The sequence below is a fragment of the Rhinolophus sinicus genome, linkage group LG02 (assembly GCF_036562045.2).
Source record: "Rhinolophus sinicus isolate RSC01 linkage group LG02, ASM3656204v1, whole genome shotgun sequence".
Classification (NCBI taxonomy): Eukaryota; Metazoa; Chordata; class Mammalia; order Chiroptera; family Rhinolophidae; genus Rhinolophus; species Rhinolophus sinicus.
The window spans coordinates 69,686,066-69,702,503 of record NC_133752.1 but is presented as its reverse complement, the minus strand read 5'-3'; the positions used below and the strand labels follow the sequence as shown (position 1 = coordinate 69,702,503).

General features: G+C 34.4%; 1 protein-coding gene across 26 annotated transcripts in view; it reads right to left on the bottom strand.

Moving 5' to 3' along the window:
- The window catches only part of CLOCK (clock circadian regulator), a 121,698-nt gene that overhangs the window by 81,777 nt on the left and 23,483 nt on the right, over window positions 1-16,438 (bottom strand). For 15 of the 26 annotated variants that reach the window (XM_019740117.2, XM_019740111.2, XM_019740108.2 and 12 more), the window contains one exon: window positions 2,286-2,416. The exons of 4 other annotated variants lie outside the window; for them this stretch is intronic. The gene's annotated coding sequence lies outside the window, so the exon portion shown is untranslated. Of the gene's footprint in view, window positions 1-2,285; window positions 2,441-16,438 lie in introns of all 26 variants that reach the window. 7 more of the 26 variants (XM_074324538.1, XM_074324539.1, XM_019740104.2 and 4 more) reach the window with 3 other exon arrangements.

The following is a 16,438-nucleotide window of genomic DNA, read 5'->3' as shown; positions in this document are numbered from 1 at the left end:
TATACAATATGTTAATTTAATGTGTATTTTCCAACTTTTTTAGGAAGTCTTTTAGGGCTTTCTTCTTCCTCCAGTACATGATCCAGTCCAAAGTCACGTATTGCATTTAGCTATCATTTCCCTCTCAACTCCTTTAATCTAGAATAGTTTTCCTCAGCTAAGTATCTTTTAAACTATCTTATCTTTACATAAGATTTTAAAAGTTGGCTTCATGAACAAATTATATAGGGAAGTTTCATTTTAAAAAGACATTCAGTGGAAGAGTGGGAAAAGTTTCAGAAGACTTAGATGAGAATGTCTTCCTATCCAAGAGTAGCTTTTAGTATATATACATTTTAAAGCTTTACAATGAGGAGGCTTCTAGGTTTCTTTGAGATTGGTAATTCTTGGATGGGTAGTTTATTTGGCCTCTTAAGATTTAAAAAGAAATATTCAGAGGATGCCAAAAAAATGTATACACATTTAAAAAAAGGAAAAAACTGAATTAAAATTGTAATACTCAATACGTATCAATAACAAAAGATGAATACAAGTCATGTGTATACATTTTTTTGGCACCCCTGGAATAATCAATGTAACAAATCTGGCCAATGATTTGATGACTATCTGTAAAGAATGGATCCAGAGAAAATTGCTGTTTTCAACAAAATTCTCTTCTACAGTTAACAAAAACACCCAATCCCAGTAAGAAAAACCTTTAAAGAAACTGGAATTATTGTGATCGTGCATAGACATAACAATTATGAGAGCCACTGTGTGCCAACTATGTACCATGCCTACAATAGCTACAGGGGGATCCAGTGGTTAAAAAAAACAGGCACGGTACCTACCCTTAGCAACTTATAATTTAGTAAGCCTAAGGCTCCTTCTTTCAGACAAGAAAGGTATTATTTTTCCCTATTTTGATTATGAAGCAACTAGGATTTAGAGTGGTAAATGTGTCCAAAGTCACAAAACTATTAAGTGTTGTAGAAGGACAAGAAAGGTAGATACTAAAATCATGGCCTTTTATGTAATATAGGACTTAACCAGCCTGTGTCAGACTGGTTAAGATCCTTAAGGTCCTTAAGATCATCATCCAAGCAAGTCCACTGACTCCAAAAGGGACCGCACACCTTCATCCCCAGCATGCTAACTTTGTTCCACTGAGGCAGTCACCAACTAGTTTTCAAATTATGTATTAGTACTTTCACTTAAAAACTAACAAGTAATCTCCATACATTAGGGAAAAAAAGAAACTGTACAAAAGGTATAATCTTTTAAGTGTTTAAGAAATTATGGTAACATTAAAACCTGATTAAAACTGAGAATACTGTACTAATTTTCTTTCAATATACATTCATTTTGGAAGAAAAGTAATAGGAGAGTTGATTTCTCTTGATTTATTTTCTATTTTAAAATAGCAAAACAGGTCAGTCTAATGAGAATATGGGTTCCAGGATAGAAAAAAGCATAAATAAGTAAACTCCCTCTAATTTCCTCCCACTCATCTCTTAAACCTTATAGCATCCAATCTATAAAAACTTCAACCATGGAGAGAAGAAGTCAGCTAATTTATTCTAGAAGGGTAACATAGTAAATATTTTTGGCTTTCTGGGCCCTAAGGCCTCTGATGCAACTACTTACCTCTGTCACTATAGCTTGAAAACAATCATATACAATACATAAAAAATAAGATGGCTGTGTTCCAATAAAGCTTTATTCATAGATGGTGAAATCTGAATTTCATATAATTTTCACATGTCACAAAACAGTATTATTCTAAGACTTTCTCCCCCAATAATTTGAAAACGTAAACACTATTCTTAGTTCACAAGTCATAAAAAAACAAGCAGCAGGATGGATTTGGTAGTATGCAGACCCTTGATGGACTCACTTGTAAGCTGGAGCTACAGAAGGTGACTGGCCTTTCTTTACCTTAATCAACTGATTCTTTATCGCTAAACCTAAAATCTGATAGGAAATAATTTTTATTCTACTTTTCAGTCACTTGCAAATTACCTTTCTTTATCTCAGAAAAAAGACAAAAAGTCATTTCTTACTTTTGAGCATTAACTTTAAAAATTTTCAGGATTGCTGAAAATACTTTACATGTGGATATCATTAATCTTACCAATGAATAACTTTTCACTCCTCATAAGAATGAAGTTCTAAAGGTAATTAAAAACTATCAAGGAAACAGATCATGCCCTAAATATTTTATAATACTTTGTCCTATGCTCAAATCCACTATACTCAATAATTATTATTTTTTTTAAAAAAGGGAAGAAAAAAAGATGGCATACCTCTGAGCTCAAAATGAAGATTGAAGGTATCTAGTGAAACTCACCAAGTTCTAAAGATTCATCTAAGAGGAATGCAGATTTTTCCAAAGGCATCTTACACTGTGACAAAATCAGCTTCTAAGTTTCAGCAGCTTCACAGAAAAGAAATAAAAATTCTGTAAAACAAAGACAGCTGTGGAAATAATGTTAACCAAATTCTAAGTAACAATACCTCCAGTATTTTTTCCCCATCCATGTATATACAACATTAACTGTGCCCTCCTCTGTGCCAGGAATTGGGAACGCAGCAATAAACATGTCAGATCCCACCAACCCCTCTGGGAGCTCACTCTGTACAGCAACTCCAAATGGGATGAAAGGCTTTAAGAATTACGAATGATGGCATGAAGAGAAAGCCTGGCAGAGATACAAACCAGTCTGGTGGAAATTGGTTAGACGAGGCCCCCCAAAGGAGGGGCATTTAATACGAGCACAAGCAGGATCTGGCCAAATAAAGCAAGGGGAGAAGGGAGAGAAAGAACGTGTTTCATCCCAAGGCAACAGCGTGTTCAAAAAGCCAAAGGTAGGAGAGAATATGGCATGTGTATGGAAATGACAGAAGTCTAGTGTTGCTGCTCAGAATAAGAAAAGGGATGAGAGGAGGCATCTCTGAGGGAAGAACATAAGGGGTAAAAGCAATTTGCCCTGAGGCAGTCACATAGGGCTGAAAAACACAGCCCATTTTAAACCCTTACTACTTGACTACAACATTCTGAAGCTCTTCCTAGCCCCCTACCCTCAAGGGTCTGAGAGAGGACTCTTCAGGAGGAAACTGAGGTAAGTTCTTGTGGAGGAAGATCCTTTCAGGGAGCTTTTGTAAGGGCCTGTGGGAAGACTGTCCTGGGCCAAGAGCCAGCCTCCCTCTGGATGGATGAATTGACCAACTGACCATCATAAGTCAGGATGATGGGAAAGAAGTCAATCTTAGCATCATTCTCAATTACTAATTAATAGTTCCAAGCACTTTACTACATGTGAAGCCGTGTTCTAAGTGCTTTACATGTGTGAACTAATTCAATCTTCACGACACCCCTATGATGCAGGTGCTTTTATTACCCTGTGCTTCCAGTATGATTTTATGAAACAGTCCAATCATGGCCATTAACTTTTGTTAACAATTACAGTAGAATTTATCAGAAATGTTAACGCTTCTTACCACAATATTAAAAGCATTTTAATTACCTTTCTATCAGAAAAGTACTATTTTCACTATTAATTAACAAAAATAAGAGACTTTACAACTTATTAATTTGGTTCTTTTATAACTAGCAGTTCTATAATATTAAGGAAAAAAGTTGAAGAAATTCTGTTCCTTCCTCATTCACTCACTATCATAGGCTCCAATGATGAAAACACACCACATTCCTGCCCTCATGGAGTTTTAGTCACTGAAATACAATGAAGATTGATACCCTGTGGCAATTGTATTTTTGCAACATATCCTGTTTTATGAATGAATGATGAACCAACAGACAATATCTAATGCAATAGAAAAAAAATCAAAACCTGAAGGGAATGGACTATAAATAAGAAAAAAAATACACATTAAAAGAAGAAGAATAAAAAACTGCTCCACTGAGGACATACTCAGGAAAAATGGAAAAGAATCCTCACTCAAAGAGAGTACAGAGAAATAGGAGTAATCAATGCACTATAACGAAGAACCTTAAGGTGAACTTAAAAAGCAGATAAATATTACTTAGCAGAAGATTCAAGACTATAATCTAATGATAAAAGATTAAACCTTAATCCAGCAGTTTTCACACTGGAGACCAGATGATTTTAAGGGAATCAATTTCCAGATCCTTATTTCCACAGTTACCAACCAGTCACTAGAATATCAAAGTCAGAGCATCCTGCTGGTTTCTCTTTTTCTACACTCTGCTTTACAATCCTCCTTCTCCCAGTTCACAAGAGATCTCATTACAAAGCATTTCTCTGAGATGCAGAAACATCCAGAACACCCAAGAAAGCATTTGAAATACTAATATTGAGAGGAATATCCTCTAATGTAGGCACCATCTATCCAACCTGGTCTTGTCTTTCTCTGTCCCATAAACTTCTGTTAAGCACAATACCTGACATTAAAAAAAAGATATTTTGGCCTCAAAGGGCTCTTAAAACTTTCGAAGGTAAGAATACAAACTTCTGATTAAGAAGTTCACCTGAGAGAAAATGCAATGAAAAAAGTGGTAATAAATACTGATGACAGTTACAACCTAATTTACCCAGGTAAAAAGCTTATGGTCAAACAGTTTATATAATTTACCTACCACTATTTAGAATTCAAGCTCTGGGAAGCATCTTGAATTACAATTCAAGATCTGTAATTTTACCATTATCAGAGAAATAAGAAATTAGTACATTTTATCAATCACCTGTGTGTATATTAAAGACATTTTGTATGATTTTAAAGAGTTGAATAGAGCCCTTACCTCTCACAAATCCATGTCATATTTTCATGTAAAAGTAACATACACTTAAGTTAATTCAGTTTTTATATTTTTTTGAACACTTATTGAGATTTTTGTTTTTTAACTGGGGAATATTGGGGAACTGTGTGTTTTTCCAGGACCCATCAGCTCCAAGTCAAGTCATTGTTTTCACTCTAGTTGTGGAGGGCGTAGCTCACTGGCCCATGTGGGGATCAAACCGGCACCCTTGGTGTTATGAGCACTGTGCTCTAACCAACTGAGCCAACTGACTGCCCCCGAGAAAGATTTTTATTAACTTTTGCCAAAAGAATACTGGACACAGTAAATCCACATTTTTTTCACCTGGAAAATTTTTCACATCTGCTCAGTTTTTCATTCCTACATAGACTTATTAGTTATAGACTAATTTGGCAGAAACATACTGAAAATTCTACTGTAAATGATATACTTAACAAAATTATCACTAAATCTTTTGTAAACCTCACACTTACTACAACCCAATATTTTTTCTTATTATTAATTTCCACTGAGACCAGTTTTATTCTAATATAAGTAATATTCAACCACGGATACATAAATTCCATCCATGAAAGAAACAGTTCCCTCTGAAGAGATGCATTTATGTTTAGTAATTGCTTATAATAAAAAATTAATAATATATTTATGCTGTACTCATAATTATAATCTAGAAGAAAATTTCTTCTTTAACACTTAGACCATTATTTATGGTTAATAAACATTTTAAATTTCAATTCATATTCATATTTTTGATGCCCAGAAGCATTTAATTGATGAAAGAAAAAACTGCCAATCCAGAATCTCATATCCAGACAAAATATTCTTTAGGAAACAGGAAAATTAAAACAGCCACAGATGAAGGAAAACTAAGAGAATCTGTCCCCAGTAGACCTATACTAAAAGAACGGCTATAGGAAGTCCTTCAAACAAAAAGGAAATGATAAAAGAAGGAATACTGGAACATAAGGAAGAATGGAAAGGATAAGAATATGGGTAAAGACAACAGACTTCCCTTCTCCTTTTAAGTGCTATATACTATTTTTTGATGGTTTAAGCAAAAATTACGACATTGTAATATGGTTCTCAATGAATGCAGAGGAAATATAAAAGACAATTATGTTAGAAGGGGGGGTAAAACGACTTAACCAATAGACTGTATTAAGTTATATATACAAAATATAATACCAAGAGAAACCACAAAAGAGCTATTCAAAAAGATATAATCAAAACAGGATGACATCCTAAAAAATGTTCAACTAACCTACAGGCTTCCTTCCCCTCTCCTACTACAACTGAAAAAGGAGTTAAAGCACAAGACACTCTCACTCTATCCTCAGGCAGGACAAGTGTTGCTCAAGTCTGAACACACTGATGAGTCACATACTCTAGGGGTAGAATTTTCAAAGCACTTAAAATATCAGCTTAGACATTACTCTCACACATTGCTGGTGGGAGTATAAACAAGCTCATGGAAAACAATATATCAATAACCTAACAAAATTACAAATGTTCTTTCCTTTTGATCCAGCAATATAGTGGGTTATAACCAGCATTTAAAAAATGAAACAAGATAGGAAAAAAAAGTCAGAATAGAAGACACCTACAAACGGTATTTCCTGAAACTGCTGTTTCAGATACGTGTTGGTAAGTGTGTACATGTGTACCGGGTCACAACATAAAGTATATTTCTTACTACAAGTGTAGTCAAAGAAGTTTGGAAGCCATTGTTTCAGCTTAAAAAAACAGCCTGAGGCAAAGGGACAAGCTGACACTTTGGGAAGGGAGAGTTCAATTCCAAGACGTGAACAAGTGAAAATGAAGTTAGGCATATAAGGAGACAAAGCAAACACAAGGTAGTATATTATCAAGCTACACACAGTCGGGGGCGGCCAGATGGCTCAGATGGTTAGAGCCTGTGCTCTTACCAAGGTTGCCAGTTCGACTACACATGGGATGGTAGGCTGCACCCCCCACAACTAGGCTGAAAACGGCAACTGGACTTGGAACTGAGCTGCGCCCTCCACAACTAAGACTGAAGGAAAACAACTTGACTTGGAGCTGATGGGTCCTGGGAAAAACACACTACTCCTCAATAAAGTTCTGGAATGCGGAGAGAAGAAAAAGGGAATTTATCTGAAAGGAGGAAAGAAGAGAGACAAGCGATCCAGCAAAATTTGTTCCACAGGGTGTTAATTCCTAAAAAAGAATTCCAAACATTTTCTGTTTTCCTTAATGACACTATTTTCTTGGCTTACTTTTTAAAGTAAATTTTAAATTCTATGTTTATATAATGTTCATATTATATTTGTACGGGACAATGCTGGTCTATTGCCTGCAGTGCTGCTATTATTCTCTTTGCAGTCATCTGCCGATTTGTCAGAGATGTGAAACATCTTCCGCTGTCATTTTTCTTCTCTTTGCCATTATGAGCAGAAATGAACATTTCTGAATTCTCAACTGTGTTCAATGAAAACTAAAAGCAGCCTACAAAGACAGTATCTCTAGGCTTCTTTTATAACTTCTTGAAAGATAATGTAATAACTTGAGCAACACACAAAAAAAGTAAAAACTGAAAAAACGATGCAATTGTGATTATTTTTTTCCATATTCTATCATCCTTCTACATGATTCCATCATTCTTCTATTTTCATATTATCTTTTTAGGACAGATGGAAATAATTGATGAGTCATGATGAAATAGCACAGTGTTAAAAGGTAAACGAATATAATTAAGTCAAGACAGAATGAGTTCTATTCAACTCTTAAAAAGTAAATTTTGCTTTCTCCTTTGGAAGACCTCAAAGAAAGGACATCACGAAAAACTAGTCCTAACAAACAGAAACACTCAAAAAAATTTTAAAGTCTAACATTAAATCCAATGGACTGTATACTAAGGTTAATCAAAATTTGGTTATAGGGAACTAAAAAATCATTTTTCTTGCCTGTTCCATCAAACTGTATTTCAAGTTGGCCAGAGACCTAATGGGTGATGGCTAGTTCTTCAAAGAATTTCGGCTAATAAGAACAAAAGAAATTAACACAAATAGATGGGCAACAATCATCAACAGATTTTTAAACCATTAGCAGAAAAAGTGATAGTGAATGTCACACTGGATCATACTGTCATCAATCGAATGCACTAATCAATCTCAGCATCTCTAAAAGTGAGTACGTATTATGTATGTCCTGACGTAATGAAATATGTAGAAGATAGTACTATTTATAAAATGTTCTTGTTTAAAAAGAGTCAAACTGGAATCTATGAAACCTTTAGATCATATTCTTAACAGCAGCAATGTCACATCCAAGGGATGAAAAAATCTTAAATAGTAAATAAAAACTGTTTCTCACCCTCCAAACCATAATGCTATATGTGTCCCTGGGCCTCAGGGGGCAGACAGTAAAGGGGAAAAAAATGTCTAAAAAAGCCCGTTAAGGGAGCAATAATGGGAAGAGGGAAAAAAAAAAAAAAAAGGTTGCAAAATACTTACTGCTTTAGATCAAACTTCCAGTTTACATTAACACAGGAAAGAAATTAAGTAAAATTACATCAGGAGGAAGCAATCAGAGAAATCCAGGATGTGAAATATTCTACTGAAAACTGACCCAGTTTCTTCAGCATGGAGGTGAAAAGAAAAATAGAAAACGCTGTGGGGGCTTGTCAACTGTTTTAAATTTCAAACAGACTCGGAGCCCTTAGTTTTAAAAATAAGGCATGTTTGCAGATGAATGAGATGTGGAATATGCTTCAAAATAGTATTAGGAGTGTGTGTAAGTGGGTAAAGGTATAGATGAAACAAGATAGATCCTGAGTTAATAAGTTTTTCAAGCTGGGTAATGGGAAGATGGGAGTTCATTATTCTATCCTGATTACTGTTGTATGTGTTTTAAATATTCCGTTAAAATACAAGCATGTTATTTTGAGGAAGACTTTGCTTTCTTAAGAAATTAGGGTGGACTGTAATACACAGTTTGCGCAAACATTGTCTATCAAGGCTATCTACAAACTGATGTCATTTCTATTCCTAATAAACTGTACTCTTAAAAAGAATAGTACTCAAGAACTAATCAACTGGGATGTATGTACCTCATTTGAATGCTGATTCCAACAAACAAACAATAAAAAGGCATTATATGATATTAAGAAATTACCGTTAATTTGGTAGAATGGGGTAATGATATTGAGGTTATGTAAGAAAATACCCCTTCTTTTTAAAGAAACATACAGAACTTTGGGAGTGAAATGCTTTTCATTCCTTTTTTTTGAAAAAAAGAAAAAAGAAAACCTGGAAAGGGAAAGAGAAGACGATGACAAACACCTGTTTGCCTCTCCTCCCTTTGGAAAGCCTACTAGTAAGCACAGAAGTACAAAAAGGAATAAATCTACAAAAAATGAATATGTGAAAGAAGTTATAAAGAGATGAAATGACAGTACATTCTGGACAACAGAAAGCAGATCCAAGTGTATTAAAAGGATAAACAGAACTAAGAAAAGCAAAGCCCAAAATTAACACATAAAAACCCCAGTGGAAGGACTACAGTTAGTTATCCTGAGGCTCTAGGCTCCGAACTAGCAGGTAAACAGGCTGAAAACAGGCAACTTAGAAAAAAGCTTCATCTTCACCTGTCCCTTTTCTGCACCATTTCCCTGGCTAAGCAATGTTCAGTGTCACCCCTAGGCCTCAAACTGCAATACTTTTTTCTAAAAAAGAAATCTAACAAACTGCTCAGAAAGAAACTAGCTCTTTTGGCATGGATGTTAGTATCCACACAGCCCATGTCAATATGACAATTAAAAAGCTCCTGAGACTAACAACAGGTTCCCCACTCTCATGCTCCAAACCTAAACTTGCCAGCAGACAAGATGCTCCATCTACGAGGTGTAATCAAACAATACAATGAATGTTTAAATTTAAAAAAAATTATTATAGTAAAAGACACACTGCCATTATTCCCCATCAGAATACTCCCCATCGCTTCGAACACACTTATCCCATTATTCTTGCCACTTTCTGAAGCAGTTCTGGAAGTCCTCTTTCGTGAGTGTCTTTAGTAGTGCTGTCGTGGCTGCCTCAATGTCCTGAATCATTTTGACTTTAGGGAAGAGACAGAAGTCTGTCGGTGCCAGATCTGGTGGATAAGGTGGATAAGGACATGCCATAATGTTTTTATTTGACAGAAATTGCCGTACCAGAAGCGGTATGTGACACAAAGCGTTGTCATGATGGAGGATGATTTACAGCACACTTTAAAACGCATCTTTTCTCAACTGTAGCTCATACCCGACTGCACCAAAAATGTTGAAACTTATCACACACAGTTACTAAGGTTCGACATGCCGCTTCCCATATTAAAGATCCCCACCTTTCTGTTGGATGGCACTCAGCAGCAGTATTCATTGTATTTTGTGATCACAACAGAAAGGCTCAATGTCACACATCGTTTCTGGTACGGAAATTTCTGTCAAGTAAAAACATAACAGTGTCCTCATCTACCTTATTCACCAGATCTGACACCATGTGACTTCTGGCTCTTCCCCAAAGTCAAAATGATTCAGGACATCAAGGCAGCCACAATAGTTCAACCAAAGACACTCACGAAAGAGGACTTCCAGAACTGCTTTAGAAAGTGGCAAGAAAGATGGGATAAGTGTGTTCGAAGCAAGGAGAAGTATTTTGATGGGGATTAATTGCAATGTGTCTTTTACTGTAATAATTTTTTTTTTATTTAAACATTCACCATATGTTTTGATCACACCTTGTATGCACAAAGAATTACCAGGTTTTTCAATGAGGTGGCAATTAGAAAACAAATCCACCTGTACAAAAAGAATGGAAACACACAGCAGCTATTTGAAATAATCAACACGATCCTTTAGCAATAAACATGAACCAAAAATAAGAATCCCCAAACAGTCAAGGAAAAATAGCAGCTAGAAAAGAAACAAAACAAGTAAGTAGACCAACTAACCCCAGAAGAATCATAAGATTACTCAGGGTACAGAAGAAAATTCAAAAACAAAACAAAATATCCTCAAGACACTCCTGAAGAAACTGCATTCAATGAAAAAAAAAAAAATGGAATGCTGTACATTTAACAAACAATACAGATTTCACCACACCAGGAATGGTTATAAATGCTTCATACATATGAACTCATTTACCCACAAAATAATCATCCTCATTATAGACATTCACAGAAAGACAAGAACATATACCGTTATTTTGCCATGTATAATGTAGTCCCACGTTTCTGGCCCAATTGTTCAGGGGGGAAAAAAAAATCTTTCTTTTTAATTTAAATTTTTATTTGTTTACATTAAGATACTTGTTTCTTGCATTATAAAGGAATTTCAGTATTTGGTTTTTAACATATTATGGCACAAAAAATTTTATGTAACAAATAATTACAAAACACATGAACAGATACAAAGTACAAGAAATTTTATGTACTGGTAACAAATTTACGATATGTATGCATCATAGAAGGCCAAGAACTCTTTGTCATTTCAAATTCGTCTTAATTTCAACAAATTCGATTATCGTATTCCAGGGTATTACTTCCATATGGATATCGTTACTGATTTCTGGAATTACAGTTTTAATTCATAAGCATAAATGAAATAATTAAAAACATTTATATAAATACAGAATTAGTACTACTCACGTATAATGTTCATCCTTATTTTTCTCTCACAAATTTGGGCAAAAATGTGCACACTATACACGGCAAAATATAGTAGCTGAAGGAATCAGAATACAGAAAAAGCAAACACAGAAAACACAAGAGAAGAGATAAAAGGACATAAGGCATCAATCCAGAAAGCCAACATTTGTGGTGAGCATTCCAAAATGGGGGAACATTAAAAAAGAAAAGAAAAAGAAAGAAATAATACCGAATAAATAATAAAAGAACATTTCCCATACGGGAAGGAAAACACATTTTCAACTGAAAAGGCCTACCAACTCCAGCGAGTCCAGACAGAATAACAAAAACAAGTTATAACTACACACATAAGTATAAAATTCCAGAACTCCAAGGATAAAGAGATTAAAGATCACAAAGAGAGAGGGAAAGGGTCACTTACAAAGTACCAAGACTCAAGAGTAGCATCACACTTCTTACCATTCTGATCAAACTGAACAGAGCAAAACCCTTAAGTTTTAAGGGAAATTTAATTTGAATCTAAATTTCTACACCCAGGCAAGCTATCAAGCCATTATGAGCCAGGCTAAAGCCATTTTCAGATAGGCAAAACGTTCACATTTGAAGTACCCTATATACTTAATTTAGAATACATTCCAGCAAAAAGAGGGAGAATGCAATAAAAGAGGAAAATGTGGGATCTACGAAACAATCAATGTAACACAGAATTACAGTGCAGGAGTATCTCAGAATGACAAATATACAGCAGGCTTCCAACTCATCAAAACTGAAAAAGGAAGGAGAAGAGCTCTGGGAGGGAAAACAAGGGAGTCCATCTAACAGATACTATGATTCAAGCAGGAAACATCTGAGGATATGGTGAAGGTACATTTTTCTCTATCAAAGTAAAAAGGCAATTACAGACTTGTGGGGAGTGTGAACAATATTAGGCAAACTAATCAGAATATAAAGTTAGAATATAAAGCAAAGCAGTGGCATAATTTTGAAAAACTTATGAACTGCAAAGATAACCAATCTTATATTGATATCAAATATTTTCTTTTTTGAGTTCTATTAGCATCATGACTTTGGACCCACAGAGTAGGAAATAACCCTAGCTCAATAATTAACTGCAGTTTATTGTGTTCAACTTTTAAAAATCAACCTACTGACAAGCCTGAATGTCTTAATTCTCATTACAAAACAAAACATAAATGTTATCAATCTGGTCAAATACAAAAGAAAAGGTAGGAATAGAAGTGAAGGAGTAGAAAAGATGGAGAAATGCATAAAGGTCCTATCCTTATCTTACACAGCAGGGTTTAAAATATAATCTCAAAGACATTTAAATATTTTATTTACAGTTGCCAAGGTACTAATAAAAGAACTAAATATAAGTTTTGAACTTTGGAATGAAGAGAGAAGACAGGAGATTAAGGACAGCATAAGTAAGCTAAATCCTCATATCTTTCTTAGCAAAGAGGAAAGAAAATAATTTAAAGTTAATTAATTGAAAAATGTAAGCAGATTCCAACAAAGAAAAGTCTGGAACCAGATGGCTTCACAGGAAAATTTTCCAAAGCATTTAATGAAGAATTATCACCAATCCTCCTCAAACTCTTCTAAGGAATTAAATGGGAGGGAACATTCCAAACCCATTCTATGAGGTGAACGTTACCCTGATACTAAAATCAGAAAAAGATGCAATGAGAAAACTATAGAGCAATATCCCTGATGAATACTGATGCAAAAATCCTCAACAAAATACTAACAAACCAAATTCAATAGCACATTAAAAAGATTATGTACCATGATCAAGTAGTATTTATACCTGGAATGCAAGGATGGTTCAACATATGAAAATTAATCAATGTAATATACCACTTTACCAGACTAAAGAGGAAATACAGATGCAAAAAAAGCACTGATAAAATTAAACAACCTTTCACATTAAAAACACTCAACAAACTAGAAACAGAAGAAAACTACCTCAACATAATAAAAGCCATATGAAATATCCACAGCTAACATCATACTCAACAATGAAAAACTGAAAGCTTTTCCTCTAAGACTATGAATAATACAGCAAGAAGCAAGAATGCCCACTATCATCATTTCTATTCAACATACTGCTGAAAGTCCTAGCTAGAGCAATTAGGCAAGAAAAAGAAATAAAACGAATCCAAATAGGGAAGGAAGAAGTAAAAAATTACATCTGTTTGCAGATGACATATTCATATATAGAAAACCATAAAGATACCACATCCACACAAAAACTGTTAAAATAAGTGATTTCAGCAAAGTTGCACAATACAAAATAATACACAAAAATCAGTTTTGTTTCTATACACTAACAATGAACAACCCAAAAACAAAATTAAGAAAACAACTGCATTTACAATAGCATCAAAAAGAATACTCAGAAATAAACTTAACCAAAGAGGTGGAAAACATGTACAATGTAAACTACAAACCACAGCTAAAAGAAATAAAAGATACAAATAAATGGAAAGATAACTCCATTTGTGAATTGGAAGCCTTAGTATTGTTAAAATGTCCATATTATCCAAAGTAATCTATAGATTCAATGCAATCCCTATAAAAATCCCACTAGCATTTTTTGCAGAAATGGAAAAAAACTAAAATTTATATGGAATGTCAAGGGACTCTGAGCAGCCAAAAAACATTTTTTTTTTTTCAATATCTTTAAAAAGAACAGAACTGGAGGAGTCACACTTCCTGATTTCAAAATATACTACAAAGCAACAGAAATCAAAACTGCGGTCTTGGCATAAGGACAGGTATAGAATACCAATGAAACAGAATGAAGAGCCTAGAAATAACCCCTCATGAACATGGCTAAATGATTTTCAACAAGGATGACAAAACTATACAATGGAAAAAGCACAGCCTCTTCAACAAATTGTACTGGGAAAACTGGATATTCACATGTGAAAGAATGAAGCTGGACCCTTACCTTCCACGATATGCAAAAATTAATTCAACGTGAATTAAAGACCAAAACATAAGATCTAAAACTATAAAACTCCTAGAATAAAACAGAACGGTTTCAGGACATTCGATGTGGCAATAATTTCTTGGATATGACATTAAAAGTGTAGGCAACAAAAGCAAAAATGGACAAGTGAAACTACAAACTAAAAAGCTTCTGCACATCAAAGTAAATAATCAACAGAGTAAAAAGGCAAACAGCAAAATGGGATAAGATATTTGCAAAGTATCTCATAAAGGGTTAATATTCAGAATATAAAAGGAACTTCAACAACTCAACAACTAAAAACAAATAACCCAATTCAAAAATGGGCAAAGGACTTACACATTTCTCCAAAGAAGATAAACAAATGGCCAACAGGCACTCAATATTCCTAATCATAAGAGAAATTCAAATCAACACTACAATGAGATATTACCTCAAACCCATTAGGACGGACACTGTTAGAAGAGAAAATAACAGGAGTTAGTGACACTATGGAGAAATTGGAATCCTTGTTCACTGTTGGTGGGAATGTAAAATGGTGCAGCCATTATAGAAAACTGTATGGAGCTTTCTCAAAATATTAAAAACAGGAATGGTTTTTATGTTTTATGGTTCAGCAATCACACTTCCAGGTATATATTCAAAAGGATTCAAAGCAGGATCTTGAAGAGATATCTGCACCCTCATGTTTGTTGCAGCATTACTCAGAAGAGCAAAGAGGTGAAAGCAACCCAAATATCCACTGACAGGAAATGGATTTTAAAAAAATGTGGTATATATAAACAATCGAATATTATATGGCCTTAAAAAAAGGAAACCATGTCACATGCTATAAAATGGATGAAAACTCAAGGACATTACAATAAGCAAAATAAGCTTAAGGGTAGATACTGTATGATTCCATTTACATGAGGTACCTAGAGTACTCAAAACTCATCGAAACAGGAAGTAGAAAGGGCTAGAGACAGAAGGGAGGGAGAATTAGCGTTTCATGGGTAGAGTTTCAGTTTTGGAAGATGAAAAAGTTCTAGAGACCTGTTGCATAACAATGTGAACATACTTAACACTACTGAACAGTACACTTAAAATGATTAAGATGGCATTTAATGTTATGTTTTCTAACAATTTTTAAAAATGAAAAGCAAACATGTTATTTATGATAACTGGGAATAACAGTTACTATAATGGGAATAAATAACAAAAAACCTGCAAACACGGTTAAAGTGATTTATTTCTTATGGCTAGTAGCTACTAGTGCTCAGCAGTTATGGAGCACTTCCATCATCACAGAGAGTTCTACTAAGACAGTAATGATACAGAGAAATCCTAATGCAATAAACCTAGAAAATTAATAAAAGTTAAAAACCAAAAACCCTGCCCACCTTGCAAATTATCGTTTGTTCTCTACCGCTGTTTTCTATTTTTCATATTCCTTGCTATTCCTTTGTTGCTATACTGTGTTATTGAATGTAAAGCCTATTTTGTCTGAAGTTTCCTTCTACTTCCCAATATACGTTTTATTCTGAATCATTTGTCTTCTGCATGTTACATTTCGGTTCATTTGTTTTGGCAGACAGAAGTTTTACTTAGAGTCTGTGCCAATTTTTTGTGCTTATTTTAATTTCACATCTTTTTTTAATGGGAACTTACATTAGTTTCCTAGTGCTTCCAAAACAAAGGAACACAAACTGAGTGCCTTGAAACAAATACTCATTCTCTAAAAGCTGAGGTACAAGTCCTTGTATACCCAATTTGTTGAGATGTTATCATGAAAGGATGTTTGTGAAATGTTTTTTTCTGAATCTAATCAACAATAATCACCTGATTTTCATCTTTCATTCTATTAATGTGGTGTTGATATCACATTTATTGATTTGTATATGTTGAACCATTCATGCAGCCCAGGGATACATCCTACTTAACCATGGTGTGTGACCCTGTTAGTGAGCTGAATTGTTTGCTAGTATTTTGTTAATTCTTGCCATCTATATTCATCAGGAATATTGGCCTGTAGTTTT